The following is a 25,704-nucleotide window of genomic DNA, read 5'->3' on the forward strand; positions in this document are numbered from 1 at the left end:
GGAGTTGATGGACTCACTTTATCTCTGAAGCCGCTGTTATCTTAATTAGATGGCCCTAAGCCATATTATTGTAACAAGTTCTCTTTGAGACTATCGATGTAATAAGTGTGTGATTGAAACTCTGTTATAAATCCTTCAAGTAATATGTGTGTGTCAGCATTACCGATCCAGGGATGACACTTCTGCAGAGAGATTTGACCGTTTGAGGTCGGATCGCTACACTATCCCTGGGTGGTTTTGGTAATTACTAACAACATATAGCTCATTGAACTAATGCTATTTCAAGATGATCATTTCAGAAAGTTCAATGATTGGCATGGCATGTATTAGGAATGTGGACCCCTCAAAGTGCTAAGGGTACATATTGGCTCAAGCTCAAGACTCTACATTTTCATTTTAGTGATCCAAGATCACATTGAGTCCATAGGAAAGCCAATACTATTAAAAGGGGATGAGGTGTTGCTTAATGGCTTGCTTGCTCAAAATTCTTAGTGATATGCTCCAAAAGCCCTCAACCACTTTCTCATATCCACATATGTCCCAAACCAAAAGTCAAACTCGGCCCTACCAACTTGATCTATCCAGCACCACCGAGTTCACTTGACATAGCCACTGCCTGAAACCCTAGTCACTTCGATCTCACCGATAGGGATCACGGTCTCACCAAGATGGGATTGCAAACTCTCTGATTCCCATTGTAACGTTTCGTTCCAACCGAGATGAGCGATCGGTCCCGCCGAGTTCGCAATGCAAACTCTCTGTTTCCTCTTCGTAATGTTTCGGTATCACCATAATGAGCGATTCGGTCCCACCGAGTTTGCCTGACCAACCCTCTGGTTAGCTTGTTACCAAAATCGGTCCGATCGAGTTTGTGTAATCGGTCTCACCGAGATTACGTTATGCCCTAACCCTACTGAAATCAGTCCCACCGAAAAGCCTAACGTTCACATTTTGAACTAAATCGGTCTGACCAAGATTCATGATTCGGTCCCACCGAGTTTGGTGATTTATGTGAAACGGTTAGATTTTGTGTGGAGGTTATATATACCCCTCCACCCTTCGTTCATTAGTAAGGAAAGCCATCAGAACGTGCCTACACTTCCAACATACATTTTCTGAGAGAGAACCACCTACTCATGTGTTGAGAGCAAGATATTCCATTCCAACCATATGAATCTTGATCTCTAGCCTTCCCCAAGTTGCTTTCCACTAAAATCATCTTTCCACCAAATCCAAATTCGTGAGAGAGAGTTGAGTGTTGGGGAGACTATCATTTGAAGCACAAGAGCAAGGAGTTCATCATCAACACACCATCTATTACCTTTTGGAGAGTGGTGTCTCCTAGATTGGTTAGGTGTCACTTGGGAGCCTCCGACAAGATTATGGAGTTGAACCAAGGAGTTGTACGGGCAAGGAGATCGCCTACTTCGTGAAGATCTACCCTAGTGAGGCAAGTCCTTTGTGGGCGATGGCCATGGTGGGATAGACAAGGTTGCTTCTTCGTGGACCCTTCGTGGGTGGAGCCCTCCATGGACTCGCGCAACCGTTACCCTTCGTGGCTTGAAGTATCCATAAACGTGGATGTACGATAGCACCACCTATCGGAACCACGCCAAAAATCTCCGTGTCTACATTGCGTTTGCTCCCTCCAAATTCCTAGCTTTACCTTCATATGCAAATGTTTTACATTTCGCTGTTATACTCTTAGACTTGCATGTGTAGGTTAATTTCTTGACTTGTGCTAAGTTGTTAAAATCTGCCAAGACTTAAAATTGGGAAAAGGCTAGATTTTTATTTGGTCAAGTAGTCTAATCACCCCCCTCTAGACATATTTTTGATCCAACAAAGGTACTAGCATCATCATGAGTATCATTCATAGCAGAAGTAGCATCATCAATAACTTGCAACATATCAAAATTGATAGCATGTGCTGGTGTTGCAAGTCTACTTATAATAGAAGGTGAATCTAAAGCGGAGCTAGATGGTAGTTCCTTCCTTCCCCTCGTTTAAGAGGGAAAAATCTTAGTCTTAGCATCCTTCAGATTCTTCATAGTGATAATTTGATAATAATCCCAAGTAACTCAACAAATATAGCTATGCTCCCCGGCAATGGCACCAGAAAAAGGTCTTGATAACCCACAAGTATAGGGGATCACAACAGTTTTCGAGGGTAGAGTATTCAACCCAAATTTAATTATTTGACACAAGGGGAGCCAAAGAATATTTGCAAGTATTAGTAGCTGAGTTGTCAATTCAACCACACCTGGAGATTAATTATCTGCAGTAAGTGATCAGTAGCTAAGTAGTATGATAGTTTTGATAATAGTAGCAACATCAATAGTAATGGTAACAGTCATAGCAATGATTTTGTAGCAAGCATAACAGTAACAATAGCAGTAGTAACTTAGCAAGAACATTATGAGAGAAATTCGTAGGCATTGGATCGGTGAATTCGTTGGATGATGTTCATCATATAACAGTCATAACCTAGGGCGATTTGGCACTAGCTCCATTCATAAATATAATGTAGGCATGTATTCCGTAAATAGTCATACATGCTTATGGAAAGAACTTGCATGACATCTATTGTCCTACCCTCCCGTGGCAGCGGGGTCCTACTGGAAACTAAGGGATATTAAGGCCTCCTTTTAATAGAGAACTGGAACAAAGCATTAACACATAGTGAATACGTGAACTCCTCAAACTACGTTCATCACCGGGAAGTGTCCCGACTTCTCCCACTCCAGGTTTGCCGGATCATAACTCGTAGTAGGTGACTATAACTTGCAAGATCAGATCTAGAACATAGACATAATGGTGATAACATAAACGGTTTAGATCTGAAATCATGGCACCCGGGCCCAAAGTGAAAAGCATTAAGCATGGCAAAGTCATAGCAACATCAATCTCGGAACATAATGGATACTAGGGATCAAGCCCTAACAAAACTAACTCTATTACATGATGAATCTCATCCAACTCCCCACCGACCAGCGAGCTTATGAAGGAATTACTCACTCCCAGTGGGGAGCATCCTGGAATTGGCGATGGAGAAGGGTTGGTGATGACGAAGATCGAAGATCCCCCTCTTCAGAGCCCCAAACGGACTCCAGATCTGGCCTCCCGGTGAAGAACAAGAGGTGGTGGTGGCTCTGTCTCGTGAAACATGATAATTCTTTCTCCCTGATTTTTTCTCCAAATATGTGATTTTATAGTATCAGGGTTGGAGTCTGCGGGGCCACCAGGTGGGGACAACCCATCTAGTCGCGCCTGGAGGGGGGTGCCCTGGTGGGTTGTGCCCACCTAGGTGCCCCCTCCGGTGGTTCTTGGCTCTAGAAATTATGTTTATTTGTATAAAAATTCCATGCAAAGTTTCGTTCTAATCTGAGAACTTTTATTTATGCACAAAAAATAACACCATGGTAGTTCTACTGAAAACAACGTCAGTCCGGGTTAGTTTCATTCAAATCATGCAAATTAGAGTCCAAAACAAGAGGAAAAGTGTTAGGAAAAGTAGATACGACGGAGACGTATAAACAACCAATGCATTGTTCGATTCATAGGTGCATATGTTCAAGAATTACATAAGCACCAAATAAAGAATGATGAACCACAGTTGTATACTTGTATTATTAAAGACGGTAAAGAGAGAGGCAAAATACATTCTGGTTGCTGAACAAGGTGAAGCGGAATGCCCATATTGTGCCCTCCTCCATGCAGAAGGCATGCACGACTCCAGTCCAACCCCTTGTGATGGTCGACCGCCCATCCTTCACTGTCTTCATGAAAACATCTAGACAACCATCGTGTTCTGGTAGAAATACTTTAACCATTGCATGCCCACCGGTTATGTAGTTTATGAGGTAATTTTGAGTAAACTTCTTTGGGAACCACTACAAAGGAAAAATATTTAGACATTGTCATCCAACATAACTCATTATGGGCAGTAAAAAGAAGGTTGCAGACTTCTTACTTACCATCCTGTAGTTCGTTGTTGTCTTGGATAAAGTGTAAATAAATAGTTTGATTGCCATATTTTGACCCATTTACTAACAATCTTCATCGACTTCCTCACTTAATGCTGGTTCATCAATATCTCACTGCCCCATACACAGAAAGGGTTGAAGCGCAGATCTTTACCAATGACGTATGTACCTAGAAGCACCAAGTTAATATTAGAAGCTAAACAACAATTGCACAATGATGTAGTATAGCACTCCCTCTGTCCCATTATATAATATCTTATAACATCCAATATACTCACATATTGGATGAATTAACATCTTATATTATAGGCCGGAGGGAGTTTATTGCATTTTTACAAATTATCAGCTGATTAACTATTGTTGTGTCGTTGTTGTTGTTTTTGCTGCTCTTCTACGTATATCTAGACATCATCAGAACATTAAGGTAACACTCTTCCTTATTGCTATGTAGCCTAGGATTGCATATCTAGCATTCAGCACAGTGCATGTTGCTATGTAGCCTCAGATATATTACATACAACCCTAGTTAACCTAGCAATAAATGGGTTACAGATATATTCAGTTAAAAGTCCTATTCATCGATTAGTACCTTATCAGCCCCGGGCCTATATGGTAGCAACTACCGATATCCTGAACAGTGAGTATATATAAGCCATGGGATGAAACTATCCTCGATGGAAAATAGCAGTTGTTCCCAAAATTGTCCTGTGTAAGTACATCGAGAGGCATGTTAAGCACAATAGGCTAAAAATCAACCAAATATATACATGTCAGAAAAAAATAATCTCCAAAAGATAGCTTTAATGTGCAGGTTTAAGCACGCTAGTTAAGCAAAACAAGTGGAAAGGTGTGTTAACTGCAACAAGCCTAACATTTAACAACAAGAAAACATAGTCATTCAAACTGGTATTGTGTCGGTCTAAGTACACTGGTTATTGTTAAATAAAAATGAAAAGTCGTGTTAACTAAAACATGCAACAACCAAATGTAGTCATTCATAGTAGTATTGTTGAATCGGGTATTCATGAAATTGAACTGCACAGTTCATACTTGCACATATAGAACATCACTTGTGAATAACTGGAATAAACAAGGCATACTATGAACAACCAAAAATATCATTTGAAAGTGGACATATGGTAACTACACACGACCGAACAACCAAAAAACTTTTAAAGTGGCATATGCTAGCTATAATAGGCTTAACAGCAAGAAAATATATGCATTCCTATCGGTATGTTTAAAACTGGTATTGATGAAAATGTACTGCACAGTAAATAGTTGCACATATAGAGCATCACATTGTGAACAACTGAAATAAACAAGGCATACCGCAAACAACCAAATATAGCAATTAAAACTGGACATATTCTCGCTACACTACAAAAGGGACTCGACAAAACAAATCATGGGTTCCCCCCTATGAAGAGGCATGACAAAACAAATCATGGGTCCCCCCTATGAAGAGGCATGACAAAACAAATCATGGGTTTCCTCACTTGTCACAGATGGGCTCTTTCCCATGGGAAGAGCATGGACCCTGGGTGCGCTCCATGTTGTCACAGATGGGCTCCTTCCCCTTGGAAGAGCATGACTGTAGGGTGCCCTCCCTAATGTCGCAAAAGGGCTCTTTGCCCTTGGAAGAGCTGGAGAGGGTGCCCTCCTCGTGGTTGCCATCGATGAGGTCTGACTAAAAAGTTGTGGATCCCAAGCCAATGTCACAGAACGTGTCCCATAGAAATGACAAAAGGGGCTCGATGGCGATGTAGGATGGCAAATTCATGATAGCGAGACAGAGGAGATCAGCGGCAGGGCCATGGATGAGATCAGCGGCGGTTGAACCCGAGGGGTTGAGGGTGGGCCACTTAACCTGTGACATAGCCCATGCCAGGCCGTCGCTGTCGACGACCTCGAAGTCGTAGACGACGTCCGCGACATACCCGCATACTCTAGCCCACTGATTGAGTGCCTGCGGCCAGTAATGGTCGTTAGCTTCCTCGGTGACATCGGCGAAGAGGCCAAAATACACCTCTTTTGGGCCATTCGCTCCACGAGCTCCATGGGAAGCGTAGCCGGGCTTAGGCTGTGATGCTCTGGAGTGGGGGATGGGGATGGGGATCCGTGGGAAAGGGGGCGTTTGGCAGGCGTCATCTAAGAAACTTAGGGCCACCTGGTATGGAGATCGGTGGGTAAGCTGCACGGGCAAACCGGCAGATGTTGACAATGGAGGCCTTGCGGCGGCGACCTTGCTAGGGTTTCGAGCGAGGGAGAGGTTGTGGTGGGGGGGGGGGTGCGCGCGTGCGTGCCCGAGGAGGTTTTGGGGTGTGTGTGTGGAGTGGGGGGGTGTTTGAGGAAATGACGCGGCTACTAAATTTTTTACTACACGGGAGTCAAACGCGGGAGTAAAATGCCGGGGCTATTGAAAATTTGGATGATGGTGCATCGTACACGGTCTGGAAATAACAACCGTGTGTTATGAAACAGAAAAACCCTAGAGCCGGGTAGATATTTTCGAGGGATGCAGGCGGGAGCGAGAACAAAAAACATCTCACACGGTTGAAACATAATAACCGTGTGTTATCAAACAGAAAAAACCTGCAGGCGGATAGATATTTTTGAGAGGGGAAGCCTCGTGGAGCCCAATGTACTGTGTTGATGTGCGTGATAGGGCACCAGCGTGGCACACGGTTAGTGTGAGTGAACCGTGTCTGTTGCATCATCCGACTTGTCTAATGTTCATAAATTTGGCAAAAATGATGCGGGAAAGGGTCAGAACACGAACACACTTGCATGTGGACCAAATATATGTATGAAAAGGATGGTTTGATGTTCAAATACCAAATGGATAACTTCGATGTGGCACCTATCTCGCAAAACACACGGTATTGCTTGCACCCCATCATGTCGCAGGAGGGGAATCCTAAGCTATGAACGCATGCCCGGCCCCACGGAGGTTCACCTAGCAAAGTGCGGAGTAGCAGTCCCCCCATCACACACACACACGCACACACACTTCCAGTCGGTGGGAGAGGGCATCTCACCAAGATGTATCATAAAATGGACCAAGAATAATCCACCTTGGTCGTACAACCTATTTCTTGTTGTTGGTCAAAATGATGGACGTCCATACGACCCTAGAGATGGGCTAGCTTGCCAATAATCACGCAAGTAGCTAGTCCCCGAAGACAACCACTGCATGTGTTTGGCCCAAACATATATATGGAGGTGTTGATGTTTGAATACACAATGGAATAACTTTGATGTGGCACCGTGCTTTGTAATAAGAAATCCCCACATGGAGGGAGGGTTAGTTGACGATGCATATGTCGTATGTCACACCACACTTCGAGCCGATGACGGGGATTCATGCATGCATGCATAGTATGCGCTCAAAATTAATTAGGTCTGAATCTCACCATGACCTACTACGATAACACGAACCAAAGGAAGAAGTAATCTGCCATGGTAACCTATCTTGTTGTCGGTCAAAGTGATCATGGATGTCCACGCGGGCCCATGAATATATAGGCTTGTCGCTGATAACCACGCGAGGGAGTGTACCATTCGAAGACAACCACTACATGCATATGTATGTATGGAGGTGATGTGTGCATGCATGTTTGAATACCATTCACAACACTGATGTGGTTCGTGCGTTGAAAATCATATAGTCCCCACACAGAATGAGATCGGTTCATGACATGTCATGGTACTGGTCACTTCAACTCGATGGGAGGGATTCATGCGTGCACATGCATGTGTGCTCAAACTATATCATGTCATCATAGAGCATGGCCTATATACCGTAATACAAACAAAAAATAATCCCCTCCTAAGTCAAATTAACCTCTCTCATTGTCAAGCAAAGTTATGATGGACCAAGTGGGCCCATAGATGGAAAGCATCGATAACGCTGATAACCACGTGAGTGGATGCTAGAGGACAAATGTAGGACCGAAAGTATGTCTAGAGGGGGGTGATTAGACTACTTGACCAAATAAAAATCTAGCCTTTTCCCAATTTTAAGTCTTGGCAGATTTTAGCAACTTATCACAAGTCAAGCAATCAACCTGCACATGCAATTCTAAGAGTATAGTAGCGGAATATAAATCATTGCATATGAAGGTAAAGGGGAGGAGTTTGGAGGGAGAAAACGCAATGTAGACACATAGATTTTTGGCGTGGTTCTGATAGGTGGTGCTATCATACATCCACGTTGATTGAGACTTCAACCCACGAAGGGTAACGGCTGCGCGAGTCCACGAAAGGCTCCACCCACTAAGGGTCCACGAAGAAGCAACCTTGTCTATCCCACAATGGCCATTGCCCAGGAAGGACTTGCCTCACTTGGGTAGATCTTCACGAAGTAGGCGATCTCCTTGCCCTTACAAACTCCTTGGTTCAACTCCACAATCTTGATGGAGGCTCCCAAGTGACACCTAACCAATCTAGGAGACACCACTCTCCAAAAGGTAATAGATGGTGTGTTGATGATAAACTCCTTGATCTTGTGCTTCAAATGATAGTCTCCCCAACACTCAACTCTCTCTCATAGATTTGGATATGGTGGAAAGATGATTTGAGTGGAAAGCAACTTGGGGAAGGCTAGAGATCAAGATTCTTATGGTTGGATTGGAATGTCTTGGTCTCAACACATGAGTAGGTGGTTCTCTCTCCGAAAATGAATTGTGAAACTTGGTCAGACCGATTCAGTTCAAAATGTGAACGTTAGGCTTTTTGGTGGGATCGACATGATAAACTTGGTGGGACCGATTGTGTTAGGGTTAGAGCATAACTTAATCTCAGTGAGACCGATCACATGGACTCGGTGAGACCGATTTCAGTAATAGGCAAACAGAGAGTTGGTTAGGCAAACTCGGTGGGACCGATTGCTCATTTCGATGAGATCGAAACATTACGAAAAGGAAACAGAGAGTTTGCACTGCGAACTCGGTGGGACCGATCGCTCATATCGGTTAGACCAAAACGTTACGAAGGGAAACAAAGAGTTTGCAATCCCATCGATGAGACCGAGATCCCTATCGGTGAGACCGAATTGATTAGGGTTTCTAGCAGTGGCTATGTCAAGTGAACTCAGTGACGCCAGATAGATCAAATCGGTGGGGCCGAGTTTGACTTTAGGTTTAGGACATATGTGGAAATGAGAAAGTGGTTGAGGGCTTTTGGAGCATATCACTAAGCATTTTGAGCAAGCAAGCCATTAAGCAACACCTCATCCCCTTTTAATAGTATTGGCTTTTCCTATGGACTCAATGTGATCTCGAATCACTAAAATGAAAATGTAGAGTCTTGATCTCGTGCCAATATGTGTCCTTGGCATTTTGAGGGGTCCACATCTCTAGTCCATGCCATGCTAAACATTGAACTTTCTGAAACGATAATCTTGAAAGAATATTAGTTCAGTGAGCTATATGTTGTTAAGAACTACCAAAACCACCCAGGGATTAGTTGCACTTTCAACAACCACCATCTCTTTGCATGTGTGCCAAACATATGTTGAATACCCAAAATGCACAACTTTGATGTGGCACATGCCTCGAAAACTATAAAGTCCCTACATAGAGCAAGGTTCACGAAGCCTACTACGTATGTTGGTCCCCTTCCCCCTCTTCGACACATACTATATGCTGCTACCGTAATACAACCCAAAAAGAATCCTCCTTGATGGAGAAATTAAATAACCTCTCCCAATGCAGGTCAAAGTGATGCATGCATTGACGATGACCTCGCGGGCCCACAGATGGAAGAGTCACACGTGAGTGTCCTAGGATAACCACTCACAGCATATGTTTGAATAGCCAATGCACAACTTTGATGTGGCACGTGCCTCGGAAACCGAAAAGTTCTGACACTAAGTGAGGTGTGTTCACATTCACGTAAGTAGTATATTGTAGCGCCCAAGATGCGACTCTATCCTAATCACGTGATGAATTCAAGATTGGGGCACAATCGCATTTCGAGCGCATAACAAGGTGAATATCATTACAACATACCATCTACTGAATAGATGACAATACAAGATAAAGGCTTACACTCGCCACAAGCTACAACATCAATACATAGCAATCATCATATAGAAGAGCAGGATCCGACTACAGATGAAATCAAACGAAAAAGAAGAAAGACACCCACCCTGCTAATCCCATGTTCCCGACCTGGAACCTATCCCTTGATCAAAGAAGAAGCAGAAGAAGAACTCCAAACAAGCAAGCATCGCTCTCTCGTCAGATCATCACATTACATGTACCTGTTTTTGTAGTAATCTGTGAGTCACGAGGACTCAGCAATCCCATTACCATGGGTATCAAGACTAGCAAAGCTTAATGGGTATGGAATGGATAAGTGGTGATGTTGCAGCAAGCGACTAAGCATTGTACGGTGGCTAACTTACGATTACAAGAGTAAGATAGAAACTACGCAAACGGTCGCAAACTAGTAATGATCAAGAAATGATCTTGAACTACTTACGTTCAAACATAACCCTACCGTGTTCTCTTATCGACTCACTCGAAAAGAGACAGTCGCGGTTACACACGCGATTGGTGTATTTTAATTCGGATCTGGTGTCAAGTTCTCTACAACCGGATATTAAAAATACCCATCTGCCACATAACAGCGGGCATGACTCTCGAAAGTTTAAACCCTGCAGGGGTGTCCCAACTTAGCCATGACAAGCTCTCACGATCAATGGAGGAAAATCCTCCTCCCGAAACATCCCGATCAAGCTCGGAGTCCCGGTTCACAAGACATATCAACAATGGTAAAACTAGTCCAGCAAGACCTCCCGACGTGCCGACACCCTGATAGTAGCCGCGCGTATCTCGCCTCAGGCCATGGTCGGATGAGCAGTCCATACAACTAAAACCAGACCTCGAGTTTCCCCGTGGTAGCACTGCAAGGGGCTCTAGTTTGGACCAGCACCAGCGGCACTGGCCCCCTATATTATTTTGAATAATGAACCTCAGGTAGCGCTAACTCCCTATGCATCAAGTTTATTATCATGTTTAGTTCTTATGTTGGGAAAATGGTAAAACCAATGTTGGGTCTTGCTGGAGGAGTTTTATTCAATGCGAACTGTCAAGGAGGGCCCATAAACCCCGACCGTGTTAGGAACGCAAAATCAAGGAACATAACACCGATATGACGAAAACTAGGGCGGCATGAGTGGAACAAAACACCAGGAAAAAGGTCAAGCCTTCCACCCATTACCAAGTATATATATGCATTAATTAAATTAGAGATATTGTGATATCCCATAACATCCATGTCCCAACATGGACAACCTGCACTGCACCTGCAACTAGTAATGCTATAAGAGGGGCTGAGCAAAGTGGTAACATAGCCAAACAACGGTTTGCTGGATGGTGGAAAGGTTAGAGGCTGTTTCATGGCATATTGGAAGGCTTGATAAACAAGTGGTGGGTAGCGCGACATACCAATAGCATCAAGACAACTAGCAAAGCAAAGATAGTAGTGGTATCCATGGTAATGGTCATCTTGCCTTAAATCCTGCTAGGAAGAAGACCGAATCCATGAAGTAGTTGAAACAACATAGTCGAAGGGATCCACACAATCGCAACGCAATCGGAACTATCGAGAAGAAGCACAACCAGAAAGAAGCAAACAACATGGTAAACCAACAAGCATAAACATGGCATGATGCGCAACCAAGTATGATGCATGTCCGGTTTAATGAGGCATGGCATGGCAAAGTGCAACAAACAATACTACAAATTAAGTGGAGCTCAATATGCAACGAGTTACATATTGATGAAGCACCACATTCAATTATTTAGTTTTCTCTTGTTTATGTACTCATCAATATTAAATGTTATTAAACAAGGCAAGGGGTGAAGCATAATAAAACTACCTATGTAGGCAAGTTTAAATAAGGCCAAAACAACAAACAACAATTCCGAAAACTCTCCACCTGTCATTTAGCTATTTTTTAATGCAATCAACAATTTTAAACATTTTAAATGTTGTTATCATGATGCGGATGACATATACAAGTTTATGCAATTTTATGAAAATGTAGACAGGAGCATGTTATGAAGCATTTGGTCACCAAGGCAAAATGAAAGGGGTGCCACGGCAATGACAACGGAAATGGTGCCACGGCAACATCCCGATGATCCGACAACTCGTAGAGATGTCGGTGCAAAAGAAAAGTGTGGATGTATGGAACATGCAAAATATGGTGGGGTGATCCCGGTTACCGGGTTCCCATGGGTCGACGGCATGGCAAACGAGGAGGAACGTGTAAAGACAACTCGAACATGGTGCAACCATGAGCATCTCATACAACACACATGCATTCGTTCACGGGCGTCATCTTGACATTTATACCTTTGAAGCGAGCGCTCGGGATGGATCGAGTTTCGGTGGCGGCGAAAGTGGTCGTACACATTTTGTAGATGTTCGGGGTCACGGTGAGGAACTTAACGTCCACGGGGTCGACGGTAGTGGCACACACAAAGGTAGTCGAACTTGACGCTTGTGTTACACGGATCTTCGACGACGGTAGTGGTACATATTGTAGTGGAACTTGGTGCTCTGAAGGGGGTATTTGTTGAACAACGATCGTCGTGATACTTGTCGGTCCATGAAGTCAATCTTGGAGGTCTTGTCGGATCCACAGCGATGGTAGTCGTATACATATCGAAGAGGAACTTGGTGTATCCACGTACTTGGCGCATGCGTTTTGAATCCAGGGTCAATGTGTCGTGGTACTTGGGTTATCCAGGACGGTCTTGGCTCTAAGGCAGGAGCGGGCGGGCCTTGGGGCACGGCTAGAGGGGAGGCCTGGTTGTGGGTTGAAGCGGTCAACGGGACGAAGAGCAAGTGGGACTTGTGCTCGAGACGAACAGAGGGACTCCCTCCTCGTTGGGAACCATGAAGACGACGTGGCGACATGGAGGGCCAGGTTGCAGGGGCGTCGATAGGCACGGGGCGAGCTTGCCTCGTCGGGGACGGCACGGCTCGCCGGTGACGAGGAAAAAGCAGGGGTGCCGGGCTGCATCAGCGGTGCACGGGGGAGGGGAAGGTCGTCCATGGCGTCAGCTTGGCCAGGGAGATGGCGGAGGTTGGCGGCTGCTGATGGAAGGGGCACGACGGCGACCTGGGCTCGCCGACCGGCGGGGCGCCATGGCGGGGAGGCGGCGATGCAGGCGGCTGGAGATGGTGGTGGTGGAAGGTGGCACATGGATAACTTTGGGCAAGGGGAGTAGATGGCGTCTGGAGGTGCGATGGCGGCGGCGGTCCGGCGGCGCAGCCATGGGGACGGGCATGCGATGGAGGCGGCGGGGTCGAGGGAGAGGTTAGGGATCGAGCGAGAGGAGGGATCGGGCGCGGGCGCGGCCTCCTGGCGCTGGCTATGTGCGGCGGCGGTGTGAACAGGAGGATCGGGAGGAGAGTGGGAGGACGAGAGGAGCTAGGGTTATAGGTTTAGCTGGGTTGAGGGGAATGGTTGGGCCTCGGTGCAAATGGGCCTTGGGCCAAATGGGGTGGCTAGCTGCTGGGCTCCCTTCTCTCTCGCTCTCTCTCTCTCTCTTCTCTTCTTTATTTCTATTACAAATAAATAGGAAGAAAGAAAAGAGAGGAAAGAAAAGGGTAGAGAAGGAACTTGGGCGCTGGGATTATTTTTTTGGACTTGCAAAAATGTGCATGTACGCAGAAAAGTAGAAGTGGCATGATTGCAGAAATTAAATTGAAACTCATTTGAATTTTGTTCGGATGGTTTGAACAAGGATTAGGATTTAGGAGTGTCCAAAAATGTTGAGAATTTAAGAAGAGCCTCGATAAATGAGACAAGAATAGTTGGCAAAGTTTGGGGACCAAACTTGAAGTAGAGAGGTCATGGGAATTATTTGCAAGTGTGTTATGGTAATTCCACATCAATAGAATATTCTATAATAGCTCCCTAAATATTGGGAGGATATGTTATAAAGAGAAATCACCATGTGCATTTCCCTCGATTTAAATGGATTGAAGATCCATACGATTTATTTAGATGAGATGCAAAAATTAATGAGATGAAGCATGATGACATGATCCAATGCAAATGATGCTATGAAGAATGCAACAAATAAGTAAATCACACTGCGAAACTTGGAATACATGGAAGGCACGTGAAGCGTCGGTCTCGGGTCGTTACATATATATGCTAGTCCCCTCCCATCTCTTTGACGCGTACTATATACTCCCACCATAACACAAGCAAAAAGATTCTATCTTCCCGGTCAAATTAACCTCTCTGTCGGCTGTTGATCGAAGTGACGGATGACAACCTCGCGGGCCCACAGAAAGTGTCACATGTGAGTGAATGTCGTGTAGGACAACCGCCGACGGCATGTGGCCAAAACATCTATGTATGAAAGGGTTGTGTAATGTTTTAAATAACAAATTCATGACTCTAATGTGGCACCTGCCTCACAAAACGGCCAACCCACATGGTGGCTCACGACTCGTAGTGTACTGCCAGCCCCCGATACGCACAAGTGCACACACACACACACCACGCATCCACCGCAAATATGATGCATGTTAAATTTCCCTGCGGTGAACATATGTTACCAAAGGAGGGACGTTTTAATTTTGAGAAAAAACAGAGATCATTAAGACGTTTTAGTACATTGATTGATTTCCTAGGGGTATAATGTGCAAAAATCAAATTTGAGCTACATCACACATGATAGTGCACCTAAATAGATTGGAAAAACACATGTGTCTCACTGGGTGCATGTTTACTCCCTGTGCAAGAAATTTCAAATGTTGAGAATCTTGATTTTTAAAATCTAGTACATCCAAAACCTATTTGAAATTCATGAAACTTATCGTGTTGTCATATGGACACCGATACAAAGTGGCATTGTACTTTTTGTCAAATTTAAGACAAGTTTTGATGTAATCTTTATCTTCTTACAAATGGGAGATTATTAATAATTGGGACCGTGGGTGTTAGACCAACAATGGATACGTGCCATACTTTGGTTAAGTAATAAAGCGGCAGCATTAATCATCAAAATAGAAAAACAATATATGTGTCGCCACGCGACCCGTGTGCCGTGCGAGCAGGCGTGAGTTGACGGGATGCATGTGAGCAGTCTGCCGCACAGGTAGACTGGGAGGCGTGCGTGCAGGTGTGTGAATTGATGGGAGGCGTGCTCGCTACGCAGTGTCATCGGGAGGCCTGCAAGTAGCGGTGTGAAATGACGATAGGCATGCCAGCGGTCCGGTGCACAGGCTCATCGGGAGGCGAGCCAGCGGTTTGACAGCCGCCCGCCTCTCTCCCACTAGTCCATATTAATGGCGGCCCCGAGCAACCGCACCACCATCCTCGCCACACACAGAATCCTCTCTTTCCGCCTACATCCTCGACGCCGCTCCCAGTCCTCAAAGCCGCCAGTGTATGAGGATGCCACGAAGCGCCCCATCGGAGGGAGTGGCGATGCCGGGGCTGCCGAAGCACCAGAGCACGGCGTGAAGATAGAGACAGAGGTTGCCGTCGCCGCTGGCGAGCTATCGCTGCACCTTGACGTCTTCGACGATGTTTTGCTTCCACAGCCAGAGCCGAAGGTCCACACCGACTCCGGCGATGACTCGGACGACGACTTCGACGATGATGGAGAACTGGTTAGTCATCTATGCCCATTTATGTGTCAAATACATCCTAGGGTTTCTCTGGTTACTCCTGCATCCTGCCTCCCCCTTTCTGGAAAAGAAATTTTATGGTTATGTTCTCCCAATCCATGAAATCTGAGTAAGTTTTGTTAGATCCGTGTAGTGTATTGATTGTTTGAATGGTACAAGTGATAAGTGATTAATTGTTTCATCTGTGCAAATGATTTCTGCTAATAATCCGACTAGGGTTAGTGTCCGTGGTAATAATTCCTAGTCTGGTCTTGACAATTGATTTTGAATGACCTACATATATGTTTGTGCCATTATTTTCTTCAAGATTGGTTTGTACATAGACGATTGTGCTTAAAAGTCGAACCATAATCTCTAGATATGTCTAAGAAAAATATCCATATATTCCTAATCCTACTTTATGGCATGTAAACATTGATTTGATGCAAATTTCGGCAACTGCCAAATGTTCGCTAGAGATTAGTTTGTGTTCCAAATTTGACACCACCATTTTTTACTATATGTATAGGTGCTATCTGACGATGTCGACAACGAGGATGAAGATGGTCAGAGGAGATACAAGAGGCATATCTGTCGGGGATATACCCCGCGGTATAAACCGCCGGATGTATGACCCGGCTGGAGCTTGGCGACTCACTGGCGACCCACTTGGACCTGGCGGTTTACGATTCATTGGAGACCCGGCGGGCGGGTCAGATAGAAGACTAGGGACAAGGCCCAGAAGGCCGGCTTATGTTATGATGGACCGGCTTAAAAGGAAAGGCATAAAAAATATTCTCCTATAAAGGAAGCAAGACTAGGACTCCACTTGTAATAGGGTAATCCTAATCCTACTAGGACTAGTCATGTAACCCGCCCCTTCAACATATATAAGGAGGGGAAGGACGCCCCAAGAAGGGACAAGAAACAATCTCTAGGGCTAGACACAACTAAAGGGGAGCCGGCTTATGCGGCGACTCTCTCATGGGCATAATGAGATCTAGCCACAAACAGCATGTAGGGCTATTACCGGATGATGTTTCCCGGGGCCCGAAGCTGTCTAAATCATTGTCTTATGTTGCGTCTCTCGATTTCGCTCAACCCCTCTCAAGATACTATAAAGATGCGTTGGCCTCACGACTAAGTCCTCACACTAGAACATCAGCCGTGACAATTTCATGACAGTTGGCGCCCATCATGGGGCTGGTGCATGGTGGTGTTGAGTTCTTAGAAGGATCTTTCAGGGATCGAGAAGCTCGCTATTTTCTAGATGAAGAACAGTAATCATAGAACAATCACGCAAGATAACCCGGGACGGAAAAGTTGCCACGCCGGCTCAAGGGAACAGTTGTCAAGCCTTTTAGAAATTTCGCCGCCGGTCGGGTTCCTAATTTTGCTGGTTAATTTTGAAAATTGGGAGGATGAGATTGAAGTTCAAAGGGAATTAGGGTTTCATCTATATGCGTCGCGGCGTCGCCATCACATCGTCTCAATCTGCCAAGTCCGAGACAAGATCTACACGAGGTGATTTGTCTGCCACGTTACTACTCTGAGACCGACATGATTGGATGGATCTGTTGTCCGTGTCTAGATCAAGTTCGGAGTGTTACCTGTACATGTGAAGGACTAGAGCTATACTGCTCATCGGGATTAAATTAGCAAAATACTACTTGTATTAGTAGTGGGCACATGGACCAAAGTCAATGGATCTTCACCTCCTCACGTGAGACTAGTACTACTCCTCACCAGGATTAAATAGAAGAAGAAAGGCTTTGGAGTTGTTCAAAGATTGAAGATATGCCTGCTGTTAGTCTGACACGGGCTCGGACACATACAGGAAAAGGAAAGCCAGGTACCTCGTTACAGTGAAAAAAAGCCAAGTCAACGACGACCCAGAGAAGGATTTTTGGTGCTACTACGGCCTCGCTTCGCTCACCTGCCTCGGGTCGACCCACCGAGCCGCCCTGCCGCACCAATCTCCTCCCCGCGGCCGGTTCCCACACCGGCTGGCCAACTCGCTGGTCCCGGCCTGCTCTGAGCTCGGATGCATGCGTCGTCCTCGTCCAGCGCCCGGCCTCTAAGCCGCTGCCATGACCCGCCCGCGCCTCGCCGGTTTTGCCTTCGCAGTCAAGTCACCCCGCTCCAGCTCACCACTCGTTTGCCACTATAAGCCGCCGTCTCTAAAACCTCCCCGCGCCCTGGGCCGCTGCACCTAGGGCCACCGGGCCTCGAGTCGCCAGCCGGATTTGCCTCACCGTGCTTCAAGTCGCCAGCCGGTTCTGCCGCCCCCAACGTCCCTGCTCGGTTTCGCTTCTGAGCTGCTGCGCCCCTGCGTGTTCCTGTTAGCCTGTCCTCAAGACAAACAAGGGGAAGTGGGGAGCAGGTTGGAAGATTGAAGAAGTACTAGCACGTACACAATTTTCAGGGACATCATATATGTATTCCTATGGAACCGTGCCAAGAAAAGGCCTCAAAATACCAACACGGCAATGCCTAAAGTCTACAGTAGGAATATACGTTGGCCAGCAGCTACAGGAGAAATAACAGAGTTTCAGAAATTCGATGCTTCCCACGTGGGGGCTAGGAGACTGGAGTGTTAGTACAGAGGTTTTCAACACCCATCAGCTGTGGTCGTCATCACAAGATATCAGGCCAACTTGTTAAAGTATTCCTTTTGTCTGTATTTCATGTAATAGGAAACTAATCAAATATCCCACCAAATATTACTGTATGATTCGGTTGAGGATTTGCTTTAATTCACCTTGACTAGCAAGGCATGTAATCTTATATATTGTGAATATAAGGACCGCCCCAAGTGTGGCGTGAATCACACAAATTCTACTTTGTTTCTTGATATCAGATACGCACGATCCTCCCTGATCGCCCCGCTTGCTCCCTGCCTCCTCGCAACACCGTCCAGCTATGTCCAACACCGACTCCTCCCTCTCCTCCTCCACCCTGCCCACCTCCGTGAACTCCACCACCGATGCCCTGGTGACCGCCATCATGCCCGCCGCTGCGTCTCCCGCTGTCAACGTCGCGAGTGTCCGCACCCATGTCCCGGTGACACTGGACCTCCACGCCTCCAACTTCACCAAGTGGAGGATGCTCATCCGCATGCTTCTCGGCAAGTACGATCTGCTCTCCCACGTCAACACCACCACTTCTGAGGCGGACCGCACCGCCGACTGGGTTCGCGAGGACTATATTGTCCGCTCGTGGCTCTATGGTTCGATCTCGGACGAGATCCTCGACATAATCATGGCGGAGGATCAGACGGCGCAAGAAGCTTGGACACTCATCACCAACCTGTTTCTGGACAATCAGATGACCCGCGCCGTTTATCTTGAAGCGGAGTTCCGCGGCCTCGTCCAGGGTGAGCTCTCCATCACCGCCTACTGCCACCGTTTGAAGGCGCTCTCCGATGCCCTCGGCGATGTTGGAACCCCCATCTGGCCATCTCCGACCAGACACTTGTGCTCAATTGCCTTCGTGGCCTCAATCCACGGTTTTTGGACATCACGACGATAGTCACCATGCAGAACCCCCTTCCCTCGTTCAGCCAGACGAGATCGCTGCTGACCCTCCGTGACATCCAGCTCGCGAATTCCGCCGCGATTGGGCACCAGACGGCACTCTATGGAGGTGCGCCTCCCCATGGTGTCGGCGGCTCCACTTCCTCTGGACACCACCGTGGCGACGGTGCTCGACACGGCAGCGACGACCCTCGTTACGGGAACGCCTCCGGGGGTGGCTCCTCCGGCGGACAACGCAACAGCGAACTGGAAGAAGAAGAATGGCTCCGGCGGCGGGAACGGCGGGGGTGGCCGTCCCAACTCCCACGACGGGCACTTCGAGCAGGGGGCGCCCTCGTCTGGTGGTCCCTGGGTCTGCTTCAATCCCTATACGGGGCAGGCCCAGCAACTCCTTCAGGCGCCCCCGACAGCACGGCCCAACGCCGGCGCTGGCCTCCTCGGGCCACGACCCCCGATCCTTCCGCCGGCCCAGGCCTTCACCTCCCTCGCCCCGTTGCACGGCCAGGCTTTCGGCACCAACCCGCCGCCCACTCCTGCCTACGACGGCTCTCCGACGTGGGACTGCTCCGCCCTCCTCGCTGCCCTCAACAACGCCGCGACTCCTTCGACAGTGGGCGAATGGGTAATGGACTATGGAGCCACAACGCACATGGCCTCGGACCCCGGTATGCTTCACCATCTCACACCCCCTCCCTCCTCCTCCGTTGTCACCATGGGCAATGGCTCTACCTTGCCTATCTCACACACTGGACACACCTCTATACCCACTTCCACTCGTTCTCTCTTCCTTCGCAATGTATTACTTGTTCCACACATCATCAAGAATTTACTTTCCGTTCGTCGCTTCACCATTGATAATCTTTGTTCTATTGAGTTTGACCCCCTCGGCTTTTCTGTGAAGGATCTTCGCACCAAGGCCGTGGTTCTTCGCTGCAATAGTCTCGGTGACCTCTACGTCTTCCCATCATCGGTCATCCACCACCATGCCCATGGACTCGTCGCCACCACCTCCACCGAGCTTTAGCACCGTCGCTTAGGACATCCGGGACGTGACTCCATGTCCCAACTTCATAAGAACTCTTTTATTTCCTGTAATAAGGCAGCCTCGCATGTTTGTCATGCTTGTCAACTTGGCAAACACGTGCGCTTGCCCTTCGCTAGGTCTACATCAATAAGCGTCGAACCATTTCAGTTGATACATTGTGATCTTTGGACTTCTCCAATATTGAGTAATTCTGGTTTTCAGTACTATCTAGTTATTGTTGACGATTACTCTCATTTCATGTGGACCTTTCCTCTCCGGAAGAAGTCCGACACCGCGGGGATTCTTCTTAATTTTGTTGCCTACATTCGCACACAATTTTCACATCCTCTTGTAGCCATGCAAGCCGACAATGGGACCGAGTTTATCAACTCCACGGTCACCTCTTTCTTTTCCACTCACGGTATTCACCTTCGTTTTTCATGCCCCTACACGTCCGCCCAAAACGGCAAGGCCGAACGTGCTATCTGCACGATCAACGACATCACTCGCACTCTCCTTTTCCAATCCTCCATGCCGCCCTCCTACTGGGCCGAGGCTCTCGCAATGGCAACATACCTTGTCAATATACGCCCCTCGCAATCCATTGGCTTTTCGGTTCCCTACATTCGCCTCTATGACACAATACCGGATTATGCTGCTCTTCGTGTCTTTGGTTGCTTATGCTATCCCAACCAATCTGCTACGGCCAAGCATAAACTCGCTCCTCGGTCCACTGCTTGTGTCTTCCTTGGATACTCGTCCAATCACAAGGGATACCGTTGCCTCAATATCTCTACGCCTCGAGTCATCATCTCTCGCCATGTCATCTTCGACGAGACTGTCTTTCCATTCTCTTACTCGGTCGACCGTCCCACCAATCCCTTGGTCGCGCTAGATTTTCTTCTGGACATGGCCACCATGCAACACACACCATCTAACCCTAATCTACCCAACATGCATTTGCATGCAACACCACCGAACGCACCCATCCACACCCCAGCAAAACAGTCCCTACCGGCCCGCACCCCCTCCTCTGGCTCTCCTGCGCGCTCCCCACCCAGCCACCAGCCTGGCCTTTCCACGCGCCCGCAACCCGCCATGCATGCTGACCCGCAACCCGTCATGCATGACAGCCCGCAACCCGCCATGCATGGATTCCCATCCACCCCCACGATGGATCAGTCACGTGCCTCCTCTGGTTCGCAGACTACCTCGCCGCCCGCGTCCACGCATGCAGTCCCGCATGGCCAGACACCCTCCCCTTGCTCGGCGTCCCTTGACTCCTCCCCGTCGGTCGTGGTGCACCGGCCACCATCCCCGTCCAACACCCACACCATGGTCACTCGTGCTAAGTGTGGCCTCTTCCAGCCCGTCGACCGTCTTAATCTCTCCGCTACTCACTCCACTCCCTCTCCTATTCCCAAAACATACCGGGGTGCACTCCATGACCCACACTGGCGTCGTGCTATGACCGAGGAATTTGATGCTCTTGTCACTAACGGGACGTGGTCTCTTGTTCCCCTTCCTCCTCGTGCTCATGTTGTTTCAGGAAAGTGGATATTCAAACACAAGTTCCACTCAGATGGCAGCCTTGCACGGTATAAGGCTCGATGGGTGGTACGAGGCTATTCTCAACAATAGGGCATTGATTTTGATGAGACATTCAGCCCCGTTGTCAAGCCTGCCACGATTCGCATCGTCCTCAGCCTTGCGGTCTCTCAGTCGTGGCCGATCCACCAGCTCGACGTCAAGAATGCCTTCCTCCATGGCAATTTGACGAGGAGGTCTACTGCCAGCAGCCTCCCGGTTTTGTCGACACTCGTTGTCCGGACTATGTGTGTCGCCTACACAAGTCTCTCTACGGTCTTAAGAAGGCTCCACGCGCTTGGTACCAGCGGTTCGCTCTATTTGCCCATCGACTTGGCTTCGTTGCCTCCAAGTCGGATGTGTCCATCTTCATCTACAAGCGTGGTACAGACCTCGCTTACCTACTCTTGTATGTGGACGACATTGTCCTCACTGCCTCGACGGATCTACTCTTACGTCACCTCACACAGCAGCTCCACTCTGAGTTCGCTATGACGGACCTTGGTGCCTTGACATTCTTCCTTGGCATCTTCGTCACTCGGACATCCTTGGGCATGGTTCTCTCTCAGCGACAGTATGCCTTGGAGCTCCTTCGCCGCGCTGGCATGGTTGATTGTCACCCCTCTGGCACTCCGATCGACACTAAGTGCAAGCTTTCAGCTCAGGATGGTCCTCTTCTCTCCGATCCCACCGAGTATCGGAGCTACGCTAGTGCCTTACAGTATTTGACACTCACGCGACCAGATATCGCGCATGCAGTTCAGCAGGCCTATTTATACATGCATGCGCCCAGAGAGCCTCATATGTAGTTGGTTAAGCGCATTCTCCGGTACATAAAGGGGACCCTGGACCTTAGCTCGCACCTCTCGAGCTCCTCCTCTACAGCACTTACTGCATACTCTGACGCAGATTGGGCTGGGTGCCCTGACACGCGCCGCTCTACGTCTGGCTACTGCGTCTATCTTGGTGACAACCTTGTCTCTTGGTCGTCCAAACGTCAGACTACTGTGTCTCGCTCCAGTGCCGAGGCGGAGTATCGCGCGGTTGCTCATGTTGTTGCTGAGTGTTGTTGGATTCGTCAGCTTCTTGGGGAGCTTCATCACCCTCTGACGTCTGCCACTATTGTCTTCTGTGACAACGTTAGTACTGTCTACATGGCTTCTAATCCGGTCCAGCATCATCGTACTAAGCACATTGAGATTGATATCCACTTCGTCCGGGAGAACGTGTCGCTTGGTGAGGTCCGGGTTCTTCATGTGCCATCCTCGCATCAGTATGCTGACATCATGACAAAAGGATTGCCCTCACAACTCTTCTCTGAGTTTCGTTCCAGCTTATGCTTGCTTCCGTACGACGCACAAGCTGAGGGGGGATGTTAAAGTATTCCTTTTGTCTGTATTTCATGTAATAGGAAACTAGCCCAATATCCCACCGAATATTACTGTATGATTCGGTTGAGGATTTGCTTTGATTCACCTTGACTAGCAAGGCATGTAATCCTATATATTGTGAATACAAGGACCGCCCCAAGTGTGGCCTGAATCACACAAATTCTACTTTGTTTCTCAACTCCACCGCGCGACCCCAAACGGACGTCCGTTTTGTCCGGATTCTGTCTGTTTGGGTAGCGATTTGGGGCCGTGTCCGGGCGTGTCCTGGGATGCGGTGGCCGTGCGCCCAGCGCGCGGATGCATCCTTTTGCCCTATCCTGTCCGTCAGGGCCAAAAATGCCCAAATTTTCATCAAAACTAGTTTACAACCCAAATATTTGTCTGAAAATTAAAATAGTTTTACAACCCAATTGAAATTGTCTTTAATAAAATATTTTTACAACCAAATCGAAATTGTCTTGACTAAACATAAAATGGACCAATACATCTATTGGTTGCCAATGTGATCCCACACGTGCTCAACCAAGTCATTTTGAAGATTCAAATGAGTGTGCCAATCACGCATATCACGGTGGAATTGAGCAAACTGTTCAAATGTGGCCGGGTCTTGGTGCAGGGCTCAATATTTTCACCTTGATAGTCAAATCCTTGGTCGAAGATACTCTCATCATGCTCGTCCTCGACGATCATGTTGTGCATGATCACACAAGCAGACATCACCTCCCAAAGCTTCCTTTCATCCCATGATAGTGCATGGTTTCGAACGATACCCCACCAGGATTGAAGCACACCAAAAGCACGTTCCACATCCTTTCTAACACTCTCTTGCATTTGGGCAAATCTCTTTCTCTTCTCACCTTGGGGTTTTGAGATTGTCTTCACAAAAGTTGACCACTGAGGATATATACCATCTGCTAGATAGTATCCCTTGTTGTAATGGTGGCCGTTGATCTCAAAGTTGATAGGTGGGGAGTGGCCTTCTGCAAGCCTCGCGAAGACTGGAGAACTCTGCAGCACGTTGATATCATTGTGAGAACCTGCCATGCCGAAGAAAGAATGCCATATCCAAAGATCCTCTGATGCCACTGCTTCTAATATGACAGTGCACGCCTTGACATGCCCTTTGTACTGGCCCTGCCAAGCAAATGGATAGTTCTTCCACTCCCAGTGCATACAATCTATGCTGCCAAGCATGCCTGGAAAGCCTCTAGCTGCGTTGGTCGCCAACAATCTCTCTGTATCAGCGGCAGTTGGCTGCCTCAAGTACTCTGGGCCAAACACCTCGATCACAGCCTGGCAAAACTTTTACATTGACACCAGACATGTTGTCTCACTCATACGCACATACTCATCCACAGATCGCCTGGAATTCCATATGCAAGCATGCGGATGGCCGCGGTGCATTTTTGGTAAGAGGAGAATCCAAGCTTGCTAAGGGCATCCGTCTTGCACTCGAAGTATGGGTCATGAGCAACCACTCCCTCGCGGATACGATTGAACACATGCCTTGCCATTCGAAAACGGCGACGGAATTTATCCGGCTTGAAGAGCGGGGTGTTGGAAAAGTAATCGGCATAGAGCAGGGCATGCCCTCTCTCCCTGTTGCAGTTCAGGTTGGGAGCACGGCCAGGGAGTGACCCCCTGTACCGAGGAAGCTGCCGTTGAATGTGGTCGTGAACGACCAGTGCAGCCACCACAATATCTTCATCATCCGATGATGAATCGTCCGATGAACAAAGAAAGTGATGGAAGAAAAACTCGTCTCCACTGTTCATACCTTTGTGAGCAAAATGCCGAACACCTTGCGGGCGTGGTGGCGAAGAGGCTGCGATGATCACCTCGACGCAGCAGGGGTGGTTGCCGGCCGGCTACTGGCCGTTGTGGAGCTCTCGTCGGGAGCTGCCGAGGACGCCGTGCTGCGTCGCCGACGGTCCTGTCCCCTCTGCGGCCGGCAAAGACGTCGACGGCCAAACCTCCAGTCGACGGCCAAAACTACGGCCACAGCACGGGCGTGGTGGCGGCCATGTCGAGAAGTGGTTTGGTAGGGACGGCCAGAGGCTGCGCGGTGAGGAGGCGGCCGGAGAATAGCGGCGGCGCCGACGGCGGGGCGGGGCGAGAGAGAGAGAGGGTGGAAGCATTGGGAGCGGAGGGACTGCTAGTGTCCCCGACAGGCGGGCCACAGGGGGGGACAAGGGCGTGCGTCCAAGCCGTCCGCGCACGTCCGTTTCACCCCAAACCTAGCGCAAGTTTGGGCCGGGGATGGGTCGAAAATGGACAGAATCCGGACATTGTCCATTTGAGGCCGTGTGCTGGGCTGCGCTATTCGTCCGTTTTACCCCAAACGGACGGGGCGGACAGGATAGGGTCACGCGGTGGAGTTGGCCTCAGCGACTCAAGTACTGTCAGATCCTCCTGTCGCCTGTAAGTCACTTCCGGCGTGGTTGTTAGCGATTTGAGACGTTCCCACCCCTCTCGTGTTGAACCGCCTCTGCCATGGTGGGCTTTGAGCTACCACGTTGCCGGTGCAT

This window comes from Triticum urartu, chromosome 7, assembly GCF_003073215.2.
Source record: "Triticum urartu cultivar G1812 chromosome 7, Tu2.1, whole genome shotgun sequence".
NCBI lineage: Eukaryota > Viridiplantae > Streptophyta > Magnoliopsida > Poales > Poaceae > Triticum > Triticum urartu.